The 24,867-nt window shown below is 37.4% G+C and overlaps 1 protein-coding gene across 2 annotated transcripts in view; it reads right to left on the bottom strand.

Moving 5' to 3' along the window:
• Window positions 1-22,230, bottom strand: part of TRIM2 (tripartite motif containing 2) — a 262,945-nt gene extending 240,715 nt beyond the window's left edge. Inside the window, exon 1 of one of the 2 annotated variants that reach the window (XM_053703751.1) lies at window positions 22,156-22,230. The gene's annotated coding sequence lies outside the window, so the exon portion shown is untranslated. Of the gene's footprint in view, window positions 1-3,778; window positions 4,152-22,155 lie in introns of those variants that run through there. The other variant, XM_053703750.1, reaches the window with a different exon arrangement.
• Window positions 22,231-24,867: the final 2,637 nt, after the last annotated feature.

Below are 24,867 nucleotides of genomic sequence, written 5' to 3'. Positions count from 1 at the left end.
CTTCATATAAATTGTTGTGCAATCAACAGTTTTGTCAGGAACATTTCCAACATTTCTGCAGTTCGTTATTTGAATCGTTTAGGAGGAACTTCTTCAAAGACGTTATCAGAAATGACCAAGGACTTTATTCATCAATGTCTTACTTACAATATATCGATTCAAGTGGAATACCTTCCTGGTATTTTCAACTCCGCTGCAGATTGGGGATCCCGTCATTTAAAAGTCAACAGCGATTGGAAATTAAACACCTTCTTGTTTCTCAGACTTAAAGAACTAAGAGGTCCTTTTTCAATAGATCTCTTCACCTCTCGTCTCAATTACCAGATCCTTCCTTTTTACAGCTGGAGACCAGATCTGACAGCTTTAGCGATGGATGCCTTCAAAATTGGCGAATGACAGGAGCTTATGCCTTCCCTCCATTTTCAATGATTCCTTGAATAATCTCTTATGTGAAGAGGAACTTGATCTCTCTCCTATTAACTCCTTGGTGGACAGCACAATTTTGGTTCCTGATTCTCCTAGAAATGTCCTTTCTTCCACCAGTTCTTTTACCTCTTCAACAAGATCTTCTCATCAATCAAAACGCAGATTTTCACAAACTAGTTCTATCAGGTTCTCTTTGACTAATTTCCTGGAAAATTTCAGGGGATTCTGGTCTCCGAAGGTCTTTCTTGGGCACCAGGAAATGTTATTTATTCACTTGGACTAAATGAACTAGCTGGTGCAGTAACAGGGATTTGGATCCCATTTCAGCCAATTTAAGTGAAGTGATTATTTAACTTCTCTTTTTGAAGCTGGCTTGGCTTACAGATCGATCAATGATGCTCGCTCGACTATTTCGGCAGGTCATGGGTTATAATGTACCTTTTGGTCAACATTTTACTAATTTGTAAACTTCTCAAAGCTATTTGTGTCAACAGACCTGCTGTTCCTAAATATAATTATTTTTGGGATGTAGATTTATTAATTTATTTTTTCAGGAATTGGCCGGATAATAAGAATTTCTCTCTTAAACAGCTTACTTGTAAACTTGCAACCTTGTTATGCCTTTTGTCTTGTAAGAGAGTTTCTGATGTAAAAGCAATAGATGATGATGCTAAAATGTCTTCTCCTCAAGGTGTAATTTTTTCTCTGGCCAGACGTACTAAAACTATGACTTCTATTTTCTATCCTTATTTTTTCGAACATCCTAATCTCTGTGTTGTTTCCTGTCTAAAAATATATGAATCAAAATCTCTTCGTTTGAGATCTTCTGATTCTAAACAACTGTTCATTTATTTTTCTCCTCCTCATTTACCTGTTACTTCCTCTACTATTAGTAGGTGGGTTAAGTGGATCATATTGCAAGCTGGTGTGGATCCTGGTTTTTTTCTCATTCTATTAGAGGAGCGTCTGCTTCTAAAGCTTTTTCCAAGTCTGCCTCATTACAAGATATTTTAAATCCTGCAGATTGGTCTTCTGACTCCATTTTTCATCAGTTTTATTTTAAACCCATTTCTTCTATTCCACACCATCTGGCATCTTGATTTATTTGCTTTAAACTAGCAAAATATGAGTCTCTGTCCTTGCAATAAAATTCTGATTTTCCTAATAAAATGACGGAATAATCTAGATTTTATTAAAGAGACAGAGACGAGTATTTTCCCTCCTCATATCAATATCCCTCCCTATTTAAGGTTTTGTTTTGACAACCTTTCTACGAATTTTTAGAACAAAATACCATCTTATTCAGTTCCTGATTCTTTCTTCAGCTTCAAGAGTTCCAGCCTTTTCAAGTTTCCAGGATTTTCTTCAGTTTACCTTTCTTATGTGGTTCTCCAGGTTTTCAGTATTTTTTGCCTCCTTTCGGAATTTAGTTTTTTCTTATTTGCCATGCTTATTTTTCTCCTTTCAGCAAATAGACAAGAGGACTAATAACAGTTTTCTGTGTACTTTATGGACTATGTCATTATCTGATTGGATATCTACTAACTGTCTAAATGTTGTTATTTACATGTTATAGGTTATGTTAAAGTTTTTCTGTTTATCTGTTTTAACTTTAAAAATGCTATTTGAGCAGTAAAAGGAAAAGTAATGCAAAATACTTGTCTCTGTCTCTTTAATAAAATCTAGATTATTCCGTCATTTTATTAGGATGATCAGAATTTTTTGTAAAGTGCTGATGCAGAACAATAAAAAGAGCAAAGTTTTCCTGTGTATCAAGATTCATTAAAGCCGGTCAAATATAGCAACAAATGAAAAATAACAAAACGTTTCAAGTCGTGTTACACTATTTCACAACATTCTGAAAAAATATAAAACATATAAATACATCTTTGTTGCAAGATGTAAATAACCAGTAACCTAAGTAGTAGCAGACCTACTCAACAGAAGCCTAGTTCAAAATATGTTTTGGGCTCTCAAAAAGGTATCTCAGTAGTAAGTAATAGTAATAATATACTTGCTGTTCTCTATAATAATAAGGATAGATACTGCTGCAACCTGAACGAATAAAAGGCTCCCCTGCATTAGGATTGTACACATTTTGCACACACCTATGTATTGACTGTCTGCTATGGGTCCCCCCAGCACTTGGGTCGTGGTGCCGCTGTACCAATAGCATTTCAGCCCATGATATGGACGGGTTCTAACACAAATCAAACAATTTAAAGGGACAACAAACTACTTGCAATTACAAGGCAACATATTAACCAACTCTTATCAGTAAAACAAAAAGCCATTTTACTGCAATTATTTTTCAGTAGCCAAACTCCACCCCCATTTGCCATATCTTAGGAGTCCATCTGGGCTTTAGTCTCCAAACCAGGCTATCCACTGTCAAAGTTAATAAAAAGGACATTGTTTTGCAGGTGTTATGTGATAAAGCCACTTACGGACAGACAAACATTTAGCAGGGTTGGCATGGAGAAGTAAACAGGGTGAATTTTCTGTTCTGAGAATAAGAAATTGCTCAAATTTCAAATCTAAATTACAAGAAAAGGGGTCAAAATAAATAATGAAAAGATATATTTTAGAGTTATTTCATTACATGTAGCTAGTCCTTTTATATAAAAATCTCCAGGTGCTTACTGTCCCTTTAACATCAAAATGAGCCAATTCAAATTCATAATCTATCAAACTATCTAAGACAGCAGATAGATTAAAACACATCTAGCAATATTTTATAATCTTATGAATAGTAATGAAGATAAAGCACACAATGCACTGCCAGAATAAAAAAAAAAAATCTACCTGCTGTCAGAAATATTCATGCAAACCATCTTTTTCTCCTGCCTGAAGATTTAAATAAACAAATATCTAATCTTTCTGCAGGCAAAGCGCTGCTTTTAAATATCTCCCCTGACATTCAAGTCACTGCACAAATTGCTTGGCTCGGTTTCAACAGGAAACATTTATTTTCTTCATTTTGTTTACGCTTTGTCTTTGAACATTTGATATCCTGTGTGCATCCATACCCCTGAACCTATATATTCATACATGTATCTTAAAAGCCAATACACATACTTTAGAATCTGACACAAAATATATTCCTAAAGTGTTTAAGATAACATTAGTTTGCAGCCTTACTTGAATAATAAATACTAAACCAGAATTTAGGCTGATCTGTGGTTGTGGTATGTAAAAAGATAACATGTTCACAGTTAATACTTTTACATTATATAGAATAGGTCTGTTTAGAGAGATAGAACAGACACATCACAATATGTTGTTGCTAGTCTAATACACATTTTCCACACCCTAATTTTACAAATGTACCAAAGCAAAAACAATGACTTACCAAAACACAGCACACAAAGGTGTTGTTTCTATCGTCAATACCATTCAGAGATATAATAGATTTATGATAGTGCGTTTGCAATGCAGTTTCCCTTTGTGTTTACCAGTGTCTGAATTCATCATCTGTGAAAAATTATCTGCCTCGGCACTCATTTTCCAAAGTTATGGACGACTGAGGTAATACAAACTACTTACGTATTAAAAATAGCAGTGAGGAGAGTAGAAATTCCCTCCCACATTTCCTTATTTTGATTCCTTAACCCTTTTCATACTGGCAAACAATAAGTCTTTAAAAGGATAAGTTCAAGTCTGTCTGTGCGCTTATTATAAATGCAAAAGGATTAAGTAATTTGTTTTTCAATTGAGATGAAATCTAAACAAGTGTTTGCTCCGATTATAAACCACTAAAAAGAAAACACTTTTTTTAAATTAAAAACATATGCTGGAATAAAACAATAAATCACATTAGTTTAATGGTTGTAAAGGGTCTGGCGAATGCTGTTAATTTGACATTTAGAAATTTTTCTCCTTCAGATATTTTGCTTAACGTTTGCTTAAAGGGCCATAATACCCAAATGTTTAAACACTTGAAAGTGATGCAGCATAGCTGTAAAAAGCTGACTAGAAAATATCACCTGAACATCTCTATGTAAAAAAGAAAGATATTTTACCTCAAAAGTTCCTCAGTAGCCACCTCCCATTGTAAAGGATTTCTAAGCAGCATATTAGTATGTCTGTCCTGGGACATCTTAGGGGATGAGCCTCGTGAACTCTCATATTATTTCACCAATCAGGTAAAGGAAGCTTACTATGAAATCTCATGAGAGTTAAAGGGCCATTATACACTCATTTTTTCTTTGCATAAATGTTTTGTAGATGATCTATTTATATAGCCCATAAAGTTTTTTTTTAAAACTCCTAACCAAGCCCCAAAGTTTTATGTGAATACTGTCAGCTACCTTCTCCAGCTTGCTGCTTTTTGTGTAAAGGGTCTTTTCATATGCAAAAGAAGGGGGGAGGAGGGAGTGTCTAATTTGCCACTTGCAGTGGGCTTTCCAGCTACCTTTTCAACAGAGCCAAACTGACAGCTTCTAAGTAAGTTTTTAAACAGTTTTATACTGGATTTTTATATCAGTATCTGTACATCTTATTCTTTATAGTAGTGTCTATTACATGCAGTTATATGAAAATGAGTGTATACTGTCCCTTTAAGTGAAATCTCATGAGATCACAGTAAGAGTTCATGACCTCAGCACTGCTGATGCTGATTGGCTGCTGTTCATTTCATCATTTTTTTTTTATTTTTACCTGCAGCTGGGAGCAGGTGAAGTATAACTTTTTACACGGAACTTACTCTGCTGAGCTGAGATGATTGTGAGGTAAAATATCTTTCTTTTTTATATAGAGATGCTCAGGTGATATTTTCCTGTCAGCTTTTTACAGTTATACTGCATCAGTTTCAAGTGATTTAGCATATGAGTATTATGTCCCTTTAACTGAAATAAAAATCACATAGGAAGCTAAATTCACAATCACAGAACATAGTACATTTTTTATAAATACTTATTACTGGATTTCTTTGGCAAATTTGGTTGAAAGTTTGCATTTCAAAATACAGGGTACGTTGCGGGTCCTTTCAGGATTCAAATAGAGCATGCAATTTTAAGCACCTTTTAAATTTACTCATATGATCAATTTTTCTTTGTTCTCTTGCTATCTTTATTTTAAAAGCAGAAAATGTAAATCTTAGCAGCCAGCCAATTTTAGATTCAGCACCATGGATAGCGCTTGCTTATTGGAGGCTTACATTTACCCACCAATAAGCAAGCATAACCCAGGTTCTCAACCAAAAATGGTCCGGCTCCTATGCACCACATTCCTGCTTTTTAAATAAAGATAAAAGTCCAAGAAATATGGCAGCAATCAGTAGTTAACAAATGGTCTTTATTAGAGCACAGCAAACAAAAGAGCGACGTTTCGGGAGCTTGACAAAGGGAGGAAGCTCCCGAAACGTTGCTCTTTTGTTTGCTGTGCTCTAATAAAGACCATTTGTTAACTACTGATTGCTGCCATATTTCTTGGACTTTCACTGCATTTAGTAGGGTTTGGTGGTACCCCTACATTGCGTGCAAGTAGTTCAGGTGCTGATTGATATCTCTTGGACATTTTAAATAAAGATAGCAAGAGAACAAAGAAAAATTGATAATAGGAGTAAATTAGAAAGTTGTTTAAAATTGCATGCTCTGATTAATGAAAGAAAAAAAAAATTGGGTTTAGTGTCCCTTTGAGGTCATAACGACCAGCGTCGTACGTTGTATGGCGCTGGTCGTTAAGGGGTTACATATGGACTTTTTGAGGTTAGATAAATGAGGTCCTCGACCAGATGCAGTATATTTTTTCTAGTTGCCCCTGCAAGCAAAATTTTGGGGTGATATTTATTTATAAACACACACTATAAAAAAAATCCAAAAAGTTAGGAGCTACAATTAAAAAAAGCATATGAAACCCAAAACATTTCTTTTGCGGTTTAGACAGAGTATACCATAAAAAAAAATTAAATTAAAAAAAGTTTCCAATTTACTCTTATTATCAAATTTGCTTTGTTCCCATGATATTCTTTGTTGAACAGATATCTAGGTAGGCATCTGGAGCACGACATGGCAGGAAATAGTGCTGCTATATAGTGCTCTTGCAAATTGATAACATTTATGCAAAATTGCTGCTATATAGTGCTCTAGAAATGGGCTGGTTCCTAAGCATACGCCCCTGCTTTTCAACAAAAGATGCCAAAAGAATGAAGAAAACTGATAAACGCAAAATTAGAAAGCTGTTTAAAATTTCATGCTCTAAATCAAGAAAGAAATATTTTGGGTTTTATATCCCTTTAAATTGCTAGGATATGTGGCTCCATAGCTCCTATTATATGCATTAAAAAACACAGTATTAAATGAAGTAGTAAACAAGTATGTGAGCAGGCACATTACTTTTTCCTGGAGTTAAATTGAATGGTATCCCATAGGGAGACTGGTTTTAAAAACAAAGCCCAGCAGATGTTACATAAAACCAAATACATATCTGTTGGGATAAATTACCATGGCAACCCCAAACCAGTCAAACACCATAAAAGTCCATGTGACCCCTTAATAGCCATTTTAAAAAATTATGAAGGAGTAAAAAAAAAAAAAAAAAAAAAGTTTAAAGTGAAAGTAAATCCTAGCGTTTTATTAACGCTAGGATTTACTATTGAAACAAATAAAGAGCACTTTCATTCATGAAGTATAAGATACTTAATGTAGAAAGCTCCTTTATTTACCGCACTGCTATTGGCCAAGCGGTGAAAACGTCACCTCTTAGCCAAAACTTTTTTTTATCCGTGCTCTGCTGTAGGAGCTAAGAGCGGTGATCGATTGAATCAAATAAAGGAGCCCTTTATTTGTTTCAATAGTAAATCCTAGCATTAGTAAAACGCTAGGATTTACTTTCACTTTGAATAAAAAATTATATAAATCATTGCTGCCTGCTCCGGAGACTTCCTAGGTATGCATAGTTGCCAACGTTTAAAAAAGGATTTCTGGGACACTTTGCAGCAGAGCAAGCAAGAAGGTTACTGGAGTATTGACGACCTACTGTTCAACTGCTCCGCCCACTCAGTTCTGTGATCAAAAAACACCCAATTGATAATAATAGTATAATTTGGACTTATCCATAGCTTATTATATAGATTACAGCACCAAGCTCTTACACCTACCCATAATATTGACAATACAAGTGTATGAAACACACCAGAGCCCTAAATCCCTTTGAGAAACTCTGTTTCTCCTTAAATATAAGGACATATACACATTCTTTATAGTCAAATGAGAAAGGGAACTTGAGCTCCACTTGGAGAGAGCTGATTGGGATAAATGTTTTTAAATGTTAAACTTCAATTTCACCAGCTATAGTTGAAACTAATTACAAGATTATATTTAGGTGGTATCTCACCCTTCAGTTTCTCCCAGGAGTTGGAGGCAATGTGGTAGCTTAGGACCGCTTTCACGTATCTGGTGGTCTTTTTCCATAATTAAACTGTTTTAGGAGCAAGTATTGCAATGTGTAACTAAACTCCTTGGATCAGACCTCCTTCTAGAGCCAAATTAGCTGTAAATATAGAAAACAACTTCTTCAATACATAACTCTGACATAACTCGGAATAACTCAGGCATAACTCCTGATTATGCCCAGCATAAGGAAGTTAGACCACTTTTTTAATTTAGTTTTTCTTTGGGAGCAGAGATTGACCACCATATAGTTAAAATGTATGCTTTTTAAATCTCATTTCTGTTTCATGATTTATATCTCCATCTTAACACTCCCAGTAAGCGATTACAATAAGACAGATTGATTTCACAAGTATGTATTTGGTCTCAAATTTCTGTATCATTCCTTATATACTGGTCCGATTTATCATGTATGATTGGTACTTTGCAATATTCCCTGTTATTTTTTTTCTGGGAAAGTCAAATATTATTTCACTTAAAAAAAAAAAAAAATAATAATAAATTAAAAATATAATGCCAAACGTGTGTACATACATATTTCACATTAATGTACTTAAAATTAAAAGAAATTTTATGGAATATGGACATATCCTTTGACCTCTATACTTTTTAAAGGAGTTCAAACTTCTAGTGGGCAAATTTTAGAAATATTATACATTGAAATAAGAAATATACATTGAAATAAAATTTTTTTTTTTTTTATAAATTTGCAAGATGTGACACTTTACCCAGGAACTATTATGTCCACAGGTTGATATCACACGGTTGGTTTGCAATGTCTTTTTTTTTTTTTTTTTGCTTCGTCTGGTTTTGGTGACAGGCGATTGTCACGTCCTTTTTCTCATCATTTTTTGTTGTCCGTTTCTGACATGGTCGGTTATATTTTTACAAAAATACTGAAAGATCAAACTCTTTGTTCATACCCAAAGATAGAGTTCATTGATATGTTCCCTAACCTTACGGGTGGTCTCACCCACATAGACATGCTTACAAGCTCTCTTTATCAAGTAAATAGCAAAAACAGTATTACATGTAAAGTAATCTCTGATTTTGTACTTCTTCCCTGTTTGTAGGCAAGTGAACAGGGAGCCTTTAATAATGGAATTACAGTTTCCACAATTAAGACAGGGAAAACAGCTACATTGCTTCTCTGTGATATAGCTTTGTTGTAGAGAGTTTTGACACTCTCAATGTTGGCATGTACCAATTCATCTTTAAAGGGACACTAAACCCAAATTTTTTCTTTTGTGATTCATATAGAGCATGCAATTTTAAGCAACTTTCTAATTTACTCCTATCAATTTTTATCTGTTCTCTTGCTATCTTTATTTGAAAAAGAAGGCATCTAAACTAAAGAGTCAGTCAATTTTTGGTTCAGACCATGGACAGCACTTGTTTATTGGTGCTGTCCAATCAGCAATGACAACCCAGGTTGTTCACCAAAAATGGGCCGGCATCTAAACTGACATTCTTGCTTTTCAAATATAGATACCAAGAGAATGAAGAAAATTTGATAATAGGAGTAAATTAGAAAGTAGCTTCAAATTCCATGCTCTGTCTGAATAACAAAAGAAAAAATTTAGGTTCAGTGTCCCTTTAATATATTGTCACCTTCTAAAAGCTAACATGGGGTGAGAAAAATTCCAGATTATTGGGATTACACTTATGAAGTAAGCCAATATTTTTTAAGCATACCCATCATTTTTTATCATGTTCTGTATGGTCCATAACAAATAATAGGCATTTTGTTCCTTTATCTTTTTTATTCCTGTAATCCCCCAATGTATCAAACTCACACCACATCAAGTCCCACGGATAACTTCTATGCATACCATATCTGGTTTTCCACCAACTCTTATAAACTGAATACGTGGGAGAGATCCAACAGTATTTTTTAGATGAAAATTGGTAAAATGTAGAATGCAATTTCTATCAGTGGGCTTAGTAAAGAAATCTGTTTTTAATATGCCCCCTTCTACATATACAGTTGTATCCCAGAAATTAAAAGGAATTCTCACTACGAGTCAACATAAATTTTATACAGTTGGTACCATGATCTAAGTGTTGAACAAAAGTATCTTGGGATCCCATGTCGCCACACCAAACATCTATATAGTGCCATCATGTGGTTGCATATTGTATGAAGTGTCTATTTTCATAGACAAACGTTGTCAAATGTGTTCATAAAGATGTTGATCTAACAGAAACATACAGACTTTATTCTCACTGACAGCATAGGCCTAAATGGGATACCGTAAAAAAAAAAAAAAAAAAAGTTGATCATGCATATGAGGAAGCATAAAAAAATAAATAGGTAAAACCTGATAAAAAAAAAGTACCAATTCCCCAAAGAACAGAGCTGTGGGGCAAAGAGTCGCTGGAGTGACCTGGTTTAAATGGCAGCGGATATGCGGGAAGGTGCGACCGGCCGATAGTTCCAGGAGCCCGGTCAGCTGGAAAGGGGTTAGGCGGTCAGAGATTAGCTCTTCCGTGAGGGGGGGGGGGGGAAACAGATCACAAAACAAGCAAAACCAAGAGTCTGGGAGATCGTGAATGACAACAAAAGGCCATATCTGAGATAAAAAATAAAAAGGAGTGAGCTGGGTAATAGGGGGGTGGGGGTAGCCCTTGCAACCTGGTATCCATGACAGTGCTCCCCCATGAAAAGTATGGCAGACCTGGCTAGATCCACCTATGGATCGGCCTGGGGCTGTCCGGGAAGCTATCCCAATTCAGTTTGCCGGGAGAGTCCGTCAGCATTCCCATTGCTTTTTCCCAGCCGATATTGGATAGTGAAGTTGAAGGGCTGCAAGGCTGAACTCCACCACAACAGGCGTCCATTGTCCCCAGCAACTCGGTTGAGCCAAACCAGTGGGTTGTGGTCCGTGAGAACTGTAAAGGCCCGTCTGTACAGGTAGGGTTGTAGTTTCTTCAGGGCCCACGCAAGGGCCAGGCATTCTTTCTCCACCGCCGCATAGCCTACCTCTCTGAGTAGCAGCTTCCTACTGATGTTGGCTACTGGGTGGTTGTGCCCTTCTTCATCCACCTGGCTCAGCACTGCTCCCAACCCGAACATGGAGGAATCTGTATGAACACAAAAACGTTTGGTTGGGTAAGGAGTGGCCAGGATAGGGGCAGTAATCAAGGCTGTCTTAAGGCTTTGGAAGGCGGCCTCACACTCTGGGAACCACAGGACCTGTCGGGGCAAGTGTTTTTGGGTTAGGTTGGTCAGGGGTTTGGCAAGGGCACTGTAGTTGGGGACAAACTTGCAGTAGTACCCTGCGATCTAAGACCTGGGTCTTGGTGGTTGGCCAGTTCACGACTGCCTCAATCTTGACCGGCTCTGGCCGCTGCTTCCCGCAGCCTACTCGTTGTCCAAGGTACTGGACCTCCGAGCATCCTATCGTACATTTGTCGGGCTTCAGGGTCAGACCGGCGGCCCTGATGCAGTCTAGAATTATGCCTAGATGGACCAAATGGTCCTCACAGATGTCGCTGTAGATCGCAATATCATCTAGGTAGGCACAGGCATAATCCTAGAGGCCATCCAGGAGGTGATCCACCATCCTCTGGAAGGTCGCCGCAGCATTCTTCATCCCAAACGGCATGGTATAGGCCAAAGGGGGTGATGAAAGCTGACTTTTAAATAGACTCCGGGTCCAGGGGTCATCGACCCGGGGCATAGGGTAGGCATCGGTCATGGTTCTGACATTGAGCCTACGGTAATCTATGCAGTTTGGGCACCAGTACCACCGGGGATGCCCAGGGGCTGTTGGACGGTTCAATAACATCCATGGGCCGCATCTCCCTGAATATGCTGCGCATATTTTCCCTAACTGCCTCGGGGACCCGATATGCTGGCTGTCGCAAGAGCGCTTGTCCTGGGGTCTCCACTTGGTGCACCACTACCGTGGTGTACCCAGGAGAAGTAGAGAACATGTCCCTTGTGTCCCCTAGTATCTGTCTAGTCCCTAGCCTCTTGTCTGAGTCCTCCACGGCCGGGGCACATATGGCGGCTACATCCTCTGCTTTTTCTTGGTATGCCTTCAGCATGTTCACATGAAAGGTCCGGTGGACCAGGTCATCTGAGCATTTGGCTACCAGATAGGTTGTGTCATTCAGCTGTTCTACCACTCGATAGGGTCCCTGTCAGGAAGCCTGTAGCTTGTCTGTTTTTGACAGGCTTCAGGGCCAGGACCTTCTGCCCTACTGCTAGGGTCCGGATACGGGCATTCCGGTCTTACCACTGCTTCTGCCTACCTTGAGTGACCTGAAGGTTCTTGCACCCTCTTGGCGAGGTCCTTTAGTCGGTCTCTGAATTCTTGGATGTACCCCACAATGGAGGGCCCTTCCTCCCCCACTGATCCTTCCCAGTGGGCTCTAAAAATAGGTCAAGGGGCCCCATCACCCTCCGGCCATATAGTAATTCAAAGGGGGAGAACCCCGTTGATTCCTGGGGCACCTCTCGGTATGCAAACAGGAGGTGCAGCAGGTATCTTTCCCAGTCTTTGTGAGAGGCAAAAGAATGTCTTAAAGGGACAGTCTAGTCCAAAACAAACTTTCATTATTCAGATAGGGCATGTAATATTAAACAATTTTCCAGTTTACTTTTATCACCAATTTTGCTTTGTTCTCTTGGTATTCTTAGTTGAAATCTTAACCTAGGAGGTTCATATGCTAATTTCTTAGACCTTGAAGGCCGCCTCTTAAGAATGCATTTTAACAGGTTTTTCACCACTAGAGGGTGTTAGTTCATGTTTTTCATATAGATAACACTGTGCTCATGCACGTGAAGTTACCTGGAAGCTATCACTGATTGGCTAAACTGCAAGTCTGTTAAAAGAACTGAAATAAAGGGGCAGTTTGCAGAGGCTTAGATACAAGGTAATTACAGAGGTAAAAAGTATATTAATATAACTGTGTTGGTTATGCAAAACTGGGGAATGGGTAAAAAAGGGATCATCTATCTTTTAAAACAATAACAATTCTGGTGTAGACTGTCCCTTTAAGCAACTGATTCAGGGTCCCGTTTAACCTCCCACACAACCCATTGGTCTGGGGGTGTTATGGAGCGCTTTGCAGGGGTTTTATCCCGCAAAGTTTCCATAGCTGCCGGGTGAGCTCAGCAGTGAACTGGGTCCCCTGGTCTGAGATCAATTCCCGGGGAAAACCCACCCTGGTGAATATACGGAGCAGTGCATCCGCCACTGTCTCTGCCTGGATATTGCCTCTGGGTACCGGGTGGCATAATCTACCACTGTTAGAAAATACTTTTTCCCGGAGGGGCTGGGACGGGACAGGGGTCCAACGATATCTACAGCTACCCGGCTAAAGGGTTCCACAATGATGGGGAGATGGTGCAAGGAGGCTTTGGAGTGGTCTCCGGTCTTGCCTCTACAAACCGGACAAGGACATGTTTATTTGATTCAGGATAGAAGCATGTGGACTTTGCAGTTCTCTCAAAAACAGGAAGTGCAAATTCCTCGCTTCACAAGCCCAACACTGATATATTATACCATGTCATTGTTCGCTCACTGTAGCAACGCATTTTTATTTGTCCCTCATGGCCTCAGCAAATGGCTGCGCCAATTATATTTTATGGAGACTAAAATATTACAATATTTTTTTCAGTATGTTAACAACAAATAAAATGTAAACTATACCTCTGCCTACAATTCTCATGCTAATCTTTTGAATACATCTTTATATCTACTGTTTTTATCCCTTTAAATTTACTGCAATGAAGTCTTAAAATTCTGAATCTTCTTTTACCAATAACCTTTGCTAACATGCGAGTCACAAGGAGTATCTGTAGAACTCCCAAAATAAACAATCCAAAAACAACAAATAAGTGACATCACGTCTTGCAAAATATTTTTGTGGGAATTGTCCTATTAAAAATGCAGCAATGATTTGGGCTCCTTAGTACAGACTGGGACAACTCCCACAATAAAGTCTACTGGAGAGAACAGCAAGAATCTGCTATTCAAAGTCAGCGGTCAACAATAATACAAGCAAAAATGTTTGTGTATAACTTTCTCAAGACTAAAATCCTCATTGGCTGATAAAGCCAACCCCCGCAGCTTAATTAGTGGATAGTGCCTCCACAAGCATAAAACAAAAAGTTGTTTAATTAGCACAGTAAAATCAGTTTATGAAAATCAACAAGAACAAAAATGTCCACTTTTGGATGCAAAATAAATGTAATGCCCCTTTAATTTGATAATGTGAGAACAACCATATCTACAACATGTGCATTGTAGATACACACGTACCTAAACCTTATCTGCTGCATTTTTAATGGTTTGTAAAATCCACGCTACTACAATGAAAGTGCTAAAGAAGACCTATATATAGATTACACACAGGGGCTAAAACAGGTTTGATCACATAGTTCACATTGTCACGTCATTCTGTTAGTATGATTTATAGAAGCTCATAAAATGCAACTGCACACTAAGCATTTCACTTTCATGAATGAAATATAAGGACAAGTAATAAACTACTCATCTTCCTTAAAGGGATATTAAACCCAATTTTTTTCTTTCATGATTCAGATAGAGCATGCAATTTTAAGCAACTTTCTAATTTACTCCTACTATCAATTTGTCTTCGTTTGCTTGCTATCTTTATTTAAAAAGTAGGAATTTAAAGATTAGGAGCCAGCCCATTTTAGGTTCAGCACCCTGGATAGAGCTTGCTTATTGGTGACTACAATTAGCATACCAATAAGCTAGCATAACCAAGGTTCTCAACTGCAAATGGGCCCGCTCTTAAGCTTTACATTCCTGCTTTTTAAATAAAGATAGCAAGAGAATGAAGAAAAAGTGATAATAGGAGTAAATTAGAAAGTTGCTTAAAATTGCCTGCACTATCTGAATCATTAAATGAAAAAATTGGGGTTTAGTGTCCCTTTCATACTAATAATTTGTTAAAATCAAGCAAGTCTATAAAATCTATTATACAGTCAGTTGTGCCCATAGTGTATATACACAGACAGCAAATATGACACTTTATTACATGATCTAATCACAATTCTTTCTTAAATGGTCATCGAATAGGCACATTAAACACAAACCCTATTACTTTTTTTTGTAGAAAGCAGAAGATAGATCAATATAATGCAGGGTCCATTTCCTAAGTTAGGTTAAAATACAATAAACCACCAAGCTTAATGATAAAAAGCATACAATCATAGGGTCTAATTTAAGGAGGGATAACAAATTATTACCATGTAAAAGTCTTATACCTCAGAGCCATCAGCTTAAACATCATAAAGTGGGGACACCATTCTGAGTTTCTACTCTAGATCAGGGGTCAGCAACCTTGGACCCCCAGATGTTTTGGAACTACATTTCCCATGATGCTCAGACAGCCTAAAGAGTGTCTCAGCATCATGGGAAATATAGTTAAAACATCTGGGGTTGCTGACCCCTGCTCTAGATCACCAAAGGAGATCAGCACTCAGACTTAAAGGGACATGAAACCCAAGAAATCTCATGATTCAGATAGAGAATACAATTTTAAACAGCGTTCCATTTTACTTCTATTATCTAATTTGCTTCATTCTTTAGATATCCTTAGTTGAAAAAACAACAATGCACATGGGTGAGCCAGCTACTGAGTCTATTTAGATGTTTTTCAACAAAGAGAGTGAAGCAAATTAAATACAAATAAATTGGAAAGTTGTTTAAAATTGCATGCTCTTTTTAAATCATGAAGAAAAAAAAATGGGTTTCATGTCCCTTTAAATTAACAAAAAGAAAATGGTCTGTGTTTGATTATTTTATTGTTGAACATTTGCTTGCACATAACCATGTGTTTAACCAATGCAAAAAGGGTTAAATATATATTTAAAAGTATGCTCCAAAACAGCAGTGCACTACTGGTTAACACATCTAGTGAGCCTATTACAAGAGGCATGCATGTGCAACCTCCAATCACCAGCTAGCTCCCAGTAGTGCACTGCTGCTCCTGTCCTGAACATACCTATGCTTTTAAACAAAAGAATACCAAGAGAACAAAAGTACATTTAGTAATAGAAGTAAATTGAAGAGTACCTTAAAATAGCATGCTCTAGCTGAATCATGAATGGTTTATTTTGACTTTCACGTCCCTTTAACACCATTTAAACAGTAAAGTAGAGTAAAAACAAACTATCTAAATAACTGAATTTTACTCAGTTTAAATACACATCTAGAAAATGTCTGAATATCACTCTAGATCAGGGGTTTTCAAACCAGTCCTCCCTAACAGGCCAGATTTCCAGGATTCCCTTGGGTGAGAGTGGGCTAATAACCATGTTTACTAATCATCTAATTATTTCACATGTGCTCCAGTTCAGATATCCTGAAAATCTGGCCTATTAGGGAGACCTATGGACAGGTTTGAAAGCCCTTGCTCTGTCTAGATAAATGAAAGTAACATTAGGAAAACGTTAATATTTTACCAAAGCTCTAATTAAATTTAACTCCATGTCAGGTGACTGATTAATACGTTACATATTTAAATTCCATGACAACAATTTTGGTTGTGTAAATCACTGTTTCTCAACTGCGGTCCTCAAGTACCCCCAACAGTCCAGGTTTTCATTATAGCTGAACCAATGCCCAGGTGAAATAATCAGTTTATGGGTGAGAGCAGGTTAGTAACTATGGTTACTGATAAGCTGATTACTTCACCTGTGCACCGGTTCAGCTATAATGAAAACCTGGCCTGTTGGAGGGTACTTGAGGACGGCGGTTGAGAAATACTGCTGTAAATAAATATGTAAATTACCACACAACATGAGATAGTTTTAACATAGCAGCTCATGTAATTATTAGTATTACAAAACACAAAGTTATAAATTAACAGGAACAGTAAAATAAAGAAAAACAAACAAACAAAACACTTTCATGATTCAGATGGAAAGTTGATTAAAATGACATGCTCTAATTTACTTCTATTATCAAATCTGATTTGCTCTCTTGGTATCCTTTGTTGAATACTATATCTTGGTAGGCACAAGAGCAGCAATGCGCTACTGGGAGCTAGCTGCACATAATTTCCTCTTGTCATTGGATCCTTGTGTGTTCAGCTAGCTCTCAGAAGTGGATTGTTGCTCCTTCAATAAAGGCCACCAAGAGAATAAAGCAAAATGTATAATACAAGTAAATTGGAAAGATGTTCAAAATTGTATCTAAATCATGAAAGAAAATTTTTTGAGTTTCATGCATCACTTTATTTCTACCTAAAACATAATATTTGCAATGCATGCCTACATTTAGCAAAAACACAAAAGCTTTCGCAGTTGTTGAAGTCGCCCCTTCCTTTTTTTCCGGAAGTAATGATACAGGTTCGTTTTTGTTATTACAAGAGTGCTCCTGAGGCTGCTTGTTTGCTAAGAACAAAATAAGCACACACAGGCTGTCTGGTGCAAGACATCGCACTACAGGGGTGTAGATAGGGGGACACTTTTTTATGCTAATTGTACCCGATGACCCAGTGTTGCTGCCTGGTTGTGCCGTTTTTTGCAGGGTCCATGCATCACCATTGTGCATGAGGACCAGTAACATACAAACTTGCTGAGTTCATGGGGGGGGGAGAGAACTGTTGAGTAGGTCTGCTGATTTTTACACTGCTCCAAAACCCAGAGGCTGTGTGCATTACACCAGGTTGCGTGTGGCATTGCTTATGTCGATGTGAAGCTTGCGTAGAGCTGCTTGGCCAAGGAAATCCATTTCATGACAGGCCTTGTGCTGATGTTGCTCCAGAGGCAGTTTAGAACTCTGCAGTGAGTGATGCAACAACTTAAAAACAATTTTTACATGCAACGTGCTTCAGCATCAAGGGACCCCGTTCTGTGATTTTGTTTTGTCTACCACTAAATGGTTGGGCTGTTGCAAATGTAGCATCCTATAATAGTGGCACATTTAAAGTCAATAAGCTCTTCAATAAAACCCACTGTACTGCCAATGTTTGTCTTTAGAGATTTCATAGCCATGTGCTGGATTTTATGCACCTATTGGCAATGGGTGTGGGTAAAACAGCTGAACTCATTCATTAGTAGGGGTGTTCTCCATATAGTTAGAGTGTATATAGATCGAGAGAGATATAGTTAGATACAGACAGGTCCTCCCTACTCCTGATGAGCACATGATTGCAATTTTTTTGCGAATACACAATTACATTTTATTTCCCCTCCCAGGTAGCAATATATATTTATATATAATCATTTGTCTATCCAAAAAAAAAAAAAAAAATCTCTGGCTCCTAAACTTTGAGTAAGTTTGTTGATCACAGCATTAGAGCACTTTCATTTCCCTTTAAAAAAAATAAAAAAGTATAAAAGTTACATGTCACAGACAACTCCTTCCGTCGCACAACGTTTTATTTTACTAAGACCTTTTATATGATTTTGTAAACCCATGTCATACTGAGGCAACATATTACCTTGCAAAGCACTTTATACAGCAAGGCCTCACATTACATGATGATAAATAATACGCCCTCAGGGACTAAGATTTTGTTTCACACACTCAGCTTTTTAAGTGACTCTTACCTGGGCCAGGAATGAAAGAACAATGAGTTTTTTTCAAGGGGTAACCAAATGTATTATTATAGTACAATTAAATAACTTCACAGTTGGGGGGGGGAGGATTTAATGAACAAAGAACACAAGGTTAATTGCACATACTAAAATGTCTCAGATAACAGAATACATTTGTTTTAGGAGGGTTTATTTAAAAAAGTTCTGCATATTCTAGAGTTGTCCATTTATAGCTCCATTTTGTAAGACTATGTTTGAAACTATTTTTTGTCCATATCTATGTTTAACTCCTGCAAATAGTTGAAAATCAGCTCCTGACCAGTAATGCTCTACTACGCCATTCAGAGAAACACATGTTCACAACCACCAATCATCTGCCATGTACAGTTTATTATCTGCAGTGCATTGCTGATAATTAGCTAGATTTAACTATGTGTTTAACCCATTTGCATGGGTTAAAAGGTGCATTATAATCAAAACATGACATGCTCTAAATCATTAGAGCAGGGCTTGGCAAACCCAGGAGCCGCTGGCTCCTAGAATTTTACCCCAGGCTCCTAATTTATTCTCCACATATCTATATACAAATACCACAGTCTGGCTCCTAAAAATATATCTGGCTCCTTAATTTTGAAAATATTTGTGGACCCCTGCATTAGAGCATGTTATTTTAAGACTAGTGACTCTGCAGTTTTAAACTATTTTCTAATTTACTTCTATGATCAAATTTTCTTAATTCTCATTGTATCTTTTGTTAAAAAGCAGGAACATAAGCTCTGGAGTGTGTAAGAATGATATCCATTTACAAGAGCACTAGAAGGCAGCACTATTTCTTGCCAGGTATTGCTCCAGCTGTCTACCTTTAACCCCCTCAAATGGGTTAAACAAATAATTAAAGTGCTGCTCAGGGGTGCAGAGAACTGCTGGTCCTGAGTGGAAACTGCGCTGCCGATTGGGTCAGCATCAACTTTTAAATTTGCCAAGCTCACCAGCTCCAAGCTGCCCCTTTTTTTAATAAAAACGTAGGGACAAATAAAGCCAGTGGCTATATCACCTGAGCTAATAAAATCAATGGGCGCTCACTCCATGTTGCCGTAGAAGAGTCTGAGGCACAACTGTACTTATGCAAAAAGAAGAAGAAGAAAATTGCAGAGGGGAAAGCTAAAAATTTTGGTAACATTTCTTCAACAACTAAATATGCATTAATTTATTTCTTCAGTTTTAATCTTACACAAAACTGAATGGATGAAACACACTAAAGCGACATTCTTAAAAAAAACTGTGTTTCAAATCACCCCCTGATGTATGTGTTTAACTCCCACTGAGACATTAAACATACAGCATATTCCTTGCATGCAATTCCTCCAATCAGTGGCCTTATCTGAAGTGGCAAAGCAGCACATCCTTGCCAGAGGTTAAAAACATAGTTAAGAGAATTCATTCAAACAAATGGTCTAGTAGTTCACTGTTTTTTTGCAAACCTGTCCTCAGGCGTCATTTTGAAGATTTCTGAACTGGAGAACAGGTGAAATAATCAGCTGCTTAATAAATAGGGTTATTTTACCTGCTCTCATTCAAGGTAATCCTGAAAAACTGGCCTGTTGGGGAGGTTTGAAAACCAGTACACTAGTTAAATGAAGTAGTTTATTATTTACTAAAATCCCTTGTTACTAAGATATTCACTTAAGACATCGAATTGAAAAAATATATATATACACATACACAAGCCTGGCCTGTTTGTCACCATCAAGGACTGAAGCTGGGCATCTTTGGTATAAATCACAATCAGCCAGATTTGTTACTTTATCTAGATCAGATGAGCCCAAAAGATACCACAAGACAGTGGGATTTGCAATTTCCATCTCAGCAAATCATGAGATCAAGCTACAATAAATGTTTACAAGTGTATTATGGACCATTGCAGTTGCCTCAATTAAAGGGTAATTTGTCACAAGCATATTAGTCACTACTGTATGCAAGCTCATAATTTCTTGTGCTTAGCACATGCATAAGAAGATCACACTGACAAACTACACTACTGGTATGATGATCAAAAACTCACCCTCATAGAAAAAAAAAACACAAAATCTTTGGGATTTATTTTAGACCTTATATATTAAAGGATTACTTTCTGTTATAATTTTTAAGCTAAACAACTAACATATTAAAGTTAATAAACATTAATTAAAACCTACTGACCTATATTTTCTCCAAAACGAAGTTTCATAACATTCTAAAAGTCATATCTTTTATTCGCCGATGATGTCACGTTATCCTGCCCACTATTTTCAGCACTGAGTGTTCAAAATACTTAAACCAATAACTTTGTGTTTAAAGCGCCATTTTGAAACCTAGGTATTGTAAACAGATAGGTACAGAGCAAAGGATACCCACGGAGTGGGTTTGGAAAACAATTACATTTGCAGACAAGATTTCTGATATACGGTAGCGATATGTTAATGAAATGCTATTGATAGAAACCGTATTTGGGGTAGTTAGTTAGTAACAGGCATAGAAAATATTTACTTACAGTGGCCCTTTAATATACAAGTCCCTCCTTCACATACAGAACCCTGCATAGTCTCATCTCACTAAATCTGGTCACCCCTGACTGTCAACCTTTATGTTTTGGTTAACAAATTATGTAGCAATTTTCATAAACTACCCTACAGAATAACAAGAAGATTATACCCATCAATATTCTAATTAGCTGTTACTAAATATTAAATGTGTCCCTTGACTATAAGGCTACACAGTAGTTCAGTATTGAATTATTTCACAATTTAGTCATTAAAAGCCCTTGTTAATGTATGTACACTGCATACTTGTATTACTATGCTTATTTATTTTGTTATCTTGCCTAATTTCCCTGTGCTCTTCTAAATCCCTTAGATCAGTGCATAATGTATTTATTTGCAAGTGTTTAAAAGCGAATATATGCAATACATACATTATATTGTTACTTTTAGATTAGTAAATTTAAAGCATAAAACAAATCAATTAAAATACATAAATCTGCAGTGCCTATCCTTCTTGAATCTCACTATAGCTTAATTTTGTCCAATCAGCTTTTTATAGAAATGAATTACTCAATGCAATCATCTTAAGTCTCATAAATTCACACAGTCATGCTTATGCTGTATGATAAAGAGTAAGATTTCTTTACATGGCACATTAAACTTATTTTAAATAAAAAGATAAAAATAAAAAAAAACATTTGTAAGTTTTTTTTTTTGTTTTTTTTTAAAAAGTCATAAATAAAATGCAATTACCTCACTAATAGTAAAAGTTCAACTAAGAAGGTTAAGATAATAAAGTGTTATAACACAAACAGAAAACTAAAATGTGCTAAGAAAAAGAGTAATTAAATATCTCGGATTTTACTTTAAATGTAATTTGTTCGGAATACATAGAAGTTTCCTTGTTGCAGAGAAGTGATGATAAGCAACAGTTTCCAGAAAGTTTCCATTCAATGTTAGATCACAATCCCTAGCAGTTCCCAAAATATAAAGAAACACAAGAAAACATGTTTGAAAAAAAAAAAAGGACTTTTGTGATTAATATATTGTAATTGCTAATGTGTCAATTAAGCCTTTAACCTTTAGCTGTCATCAAGAGGCTCTGCAATCAAATGATTAATGATCCTAATTTAGGATATTATTTCAAACGGTATAAACGAAAGTTCCCTAGCAGAGTATACATTTCAGTAAATAGAACACAAAGCAATAACAGCTGCTCTGAGTCTCACAATGGAAGACATAACAATATATTGTTAGTTATAATTGGAAACCAGTAATGCCTACTCACTGATACTCCATAGCGTTTTATAGGAATGCATCTCAAATACAGCTTGCAGGAATCAGCCAGCAGAGTAAAAATAAGCTTCTCTCACAAACACAAACAGCTTGTCAGCTCAAGCCAAGAGGGGCGGTGCTGAGTTCCAGGGGAGTGTCAGCCAATGATCAGTTCCTGTGGATGCTGTGTATTTGTGTAAAAATTACACACTGTATCATTCTTAGAAAGAAGGAGCTCACGATAAGTTGTGTAATGTGTAAGGGATACAGTAGTATATGAGCAAATGAGTAACACCTAACCTGCAATGTTGTTTGAAGGACAAAACTGTATAAACTCTGTAAGAAGAATGTGGCATTATGAATATTTGTACAACCTACGGCCTCGATGTGCCCCTCCTTGGTACTTTAATTTTGTAATCTCGATATTTCTCTTGAGGCACCAAACGTGTTCTGAACATTAAGGGAATATTAGAGAAGATGTATATGTGTAATCCTGGAAGTATACAATATCAGAGATATTGTCTAATTTTACCAGGCAAATACTGGCACTTGTGCAAGTCATAGTCATAGTTAGTATTTGCAACCCTTCAAGTAAAATAAAATAAAAAAAATCCGATGTGGCCCTATTGTTTTGCTGTAAATATTCTAAACCCTGTATAAAGTCCAATCTGTTCTATGATCAAATGTGGGTTGAAGACAGCTATGTTATAACTGTACTGTCAGTTTGAGAATACTACTAATGCTATGCTTTGTAATACAAGCTAGATGAATAAATTTAAGTTTGGTTCAGACAAACATAAAAAAACACTGATACTGTTTCTACTGCAGAACCAGTCCTTGGGTTACCAGTGTAAATTACAAAGTGCTTTTACATTTGGATTTAATTTGGATATATAATTCATCAGTCTTCCTATTTGAAATTTAATGTAGAAATAAGTCCTGACCAAGGCATTGACAAACAAATTTGACATGTCATTTGTGGCCCCTGTTAGGCGTTGCAGAAAACTAAGGTTTGCAAGTATTTTAGTTACTGTCTCTGTAGGAGAGTTCTTGTTTATCAACTTGTGCACATTGAGATGACAAAGCTATCTGCAACCAGCACAACACACAGCATTATCACTATTACAATCATCTGGTTTTATTATGTAGAGGAAATAACTGCACATGTTCTAAACAAAATGGAATATTACAACAAACATGGTCTACAGTTTACTGAAGGGAAAATATCTCCAGTTAACCTCGCATCCTAGTGAAATAATTATTTATATTTTATGTAGTTTACTTCTACTTATATTACTAACCCTGATTACTTGAAATGTGACAACTGTTCTTCATCAGCACAAACAATGCATATTAACTGCCATGACAAAGGTAAGAACACTTGAAAACACAACTATTAACCCTTTCGTGTCAGGGTTAACGTGTCTACATTGGAATAGCCTCTTATCACATGCTTTTTATTAGCTATTCACAACAGGAGACTGCTAGTTCATGTGGGCCATATAGATAACAATGTGTTCATGCCCGGGGAGTTTTTTAACCCTTTCGTGCCTGGGTTTACTTGTCTACATCGGAACAACTGTTCCGATGTAAACAAATTGAAATCTGACGATCGTGCAAGTGATCATAAGATTTCAGTGATGGGATCGCGTCAGGGGGGCCTCCCTATGATGCTAGGTATGCCCTCCAGTCCGTGATCTCATCAGGAAAGCAGCAGTGGCTTCAGGAAAGCCAAGTGGTTAGGACGTTGTATTTCGTCCTTCAGCACTAAAGCCCAGCAAAATTCGGACGAAATACAACATCCTAACGGCCTAATGCTTGTTCCAGTCTGTATACCCACATCATAAAAAGTCCTAAATTTGATTGGGGGCGGAGCCTACACTCAAAGCGGCCAGACGCGTCTTCATGAAGCTCTGTGAGTTTTTATAAATATATGGCAAATTACCTACAGCAAACTGATGCTATCCTAAAATCACGAACAGGATTAAGTTCTTGGGGTTAGTTAGACTCTAAGAGCGGAATATTGGACTGTGTTTTGCCTATGCTCTTTGAGTCAGCCACGCTGCAGACTTTCACACAGGCCTAGAAGCCATTATGCAGCTACGCTGTGCTAAATAAGTAACATGAACTCTGTGTGGACTGTGAAGTGTGGGTCTGGGGCTGCCGCACATTGACCCCCCCCTGTACTCCGGGGTTACGATATCCAGTATTTGGATAACAATCTTTACAATTGCAAGAACTGTACAAGTTTTCATAACAGATAAGGGAATACTGATGATTACTACCCAGATGGCTACGGCAGCGGTGGATAGATGGGAACAGGAGATGCAGAATATGATTCGGCACCATTTTGAAGACCTGGAGAGGCAGCTTTGCCGGATCTTGGAGTCAGGAGGACTTATGCCCTCGGAGGAATCAACAGCTTCAGGCATCGTAGAAAGAGCTACAGAACCAGCTGGGGATACCTCGGAGCTGGAGAGACATATGCCTCAGCGTTCCCCGAGTCCGCCTAGCACTGTGGGGAACTCCGGACTGCTACAGCTGATTCAGAGCAACTGCAGAGGCTCCCAGAACACTCCCGCTGTTACAGCGGGACCTACAGATCTTTCTGTCTACCCCTTACAATCACTGGTATCCTATGCACTTTTGCCATCGACCGTTCAGGCAAAAATGGGGAAGTCTGGCTCATTCCCAACATTTTGTGATCTATCTTCAGAGGGGAGTT

The sequence above is a fragment of the Bombina bombina genome, chromosome 2, assembly GCF_027579735.1.
Source record: "Bombina bombina isolate aBomBom1 chromosome 2, aBomBom1.pri, whole genome shotgun sequence".
NCBI classification, from domain to species: domain Eukaryota; kingdom Metazoa; phylum Chordata; class Amphibia; order Anura; family Bombinatoridae; genus Bombina; species Bombina bombina.
The sequence above is the reverse complement of the archived record's forward strand: the minus strand, read 5'-3'. Positions and strand labels throughout refer to the sequence as shown.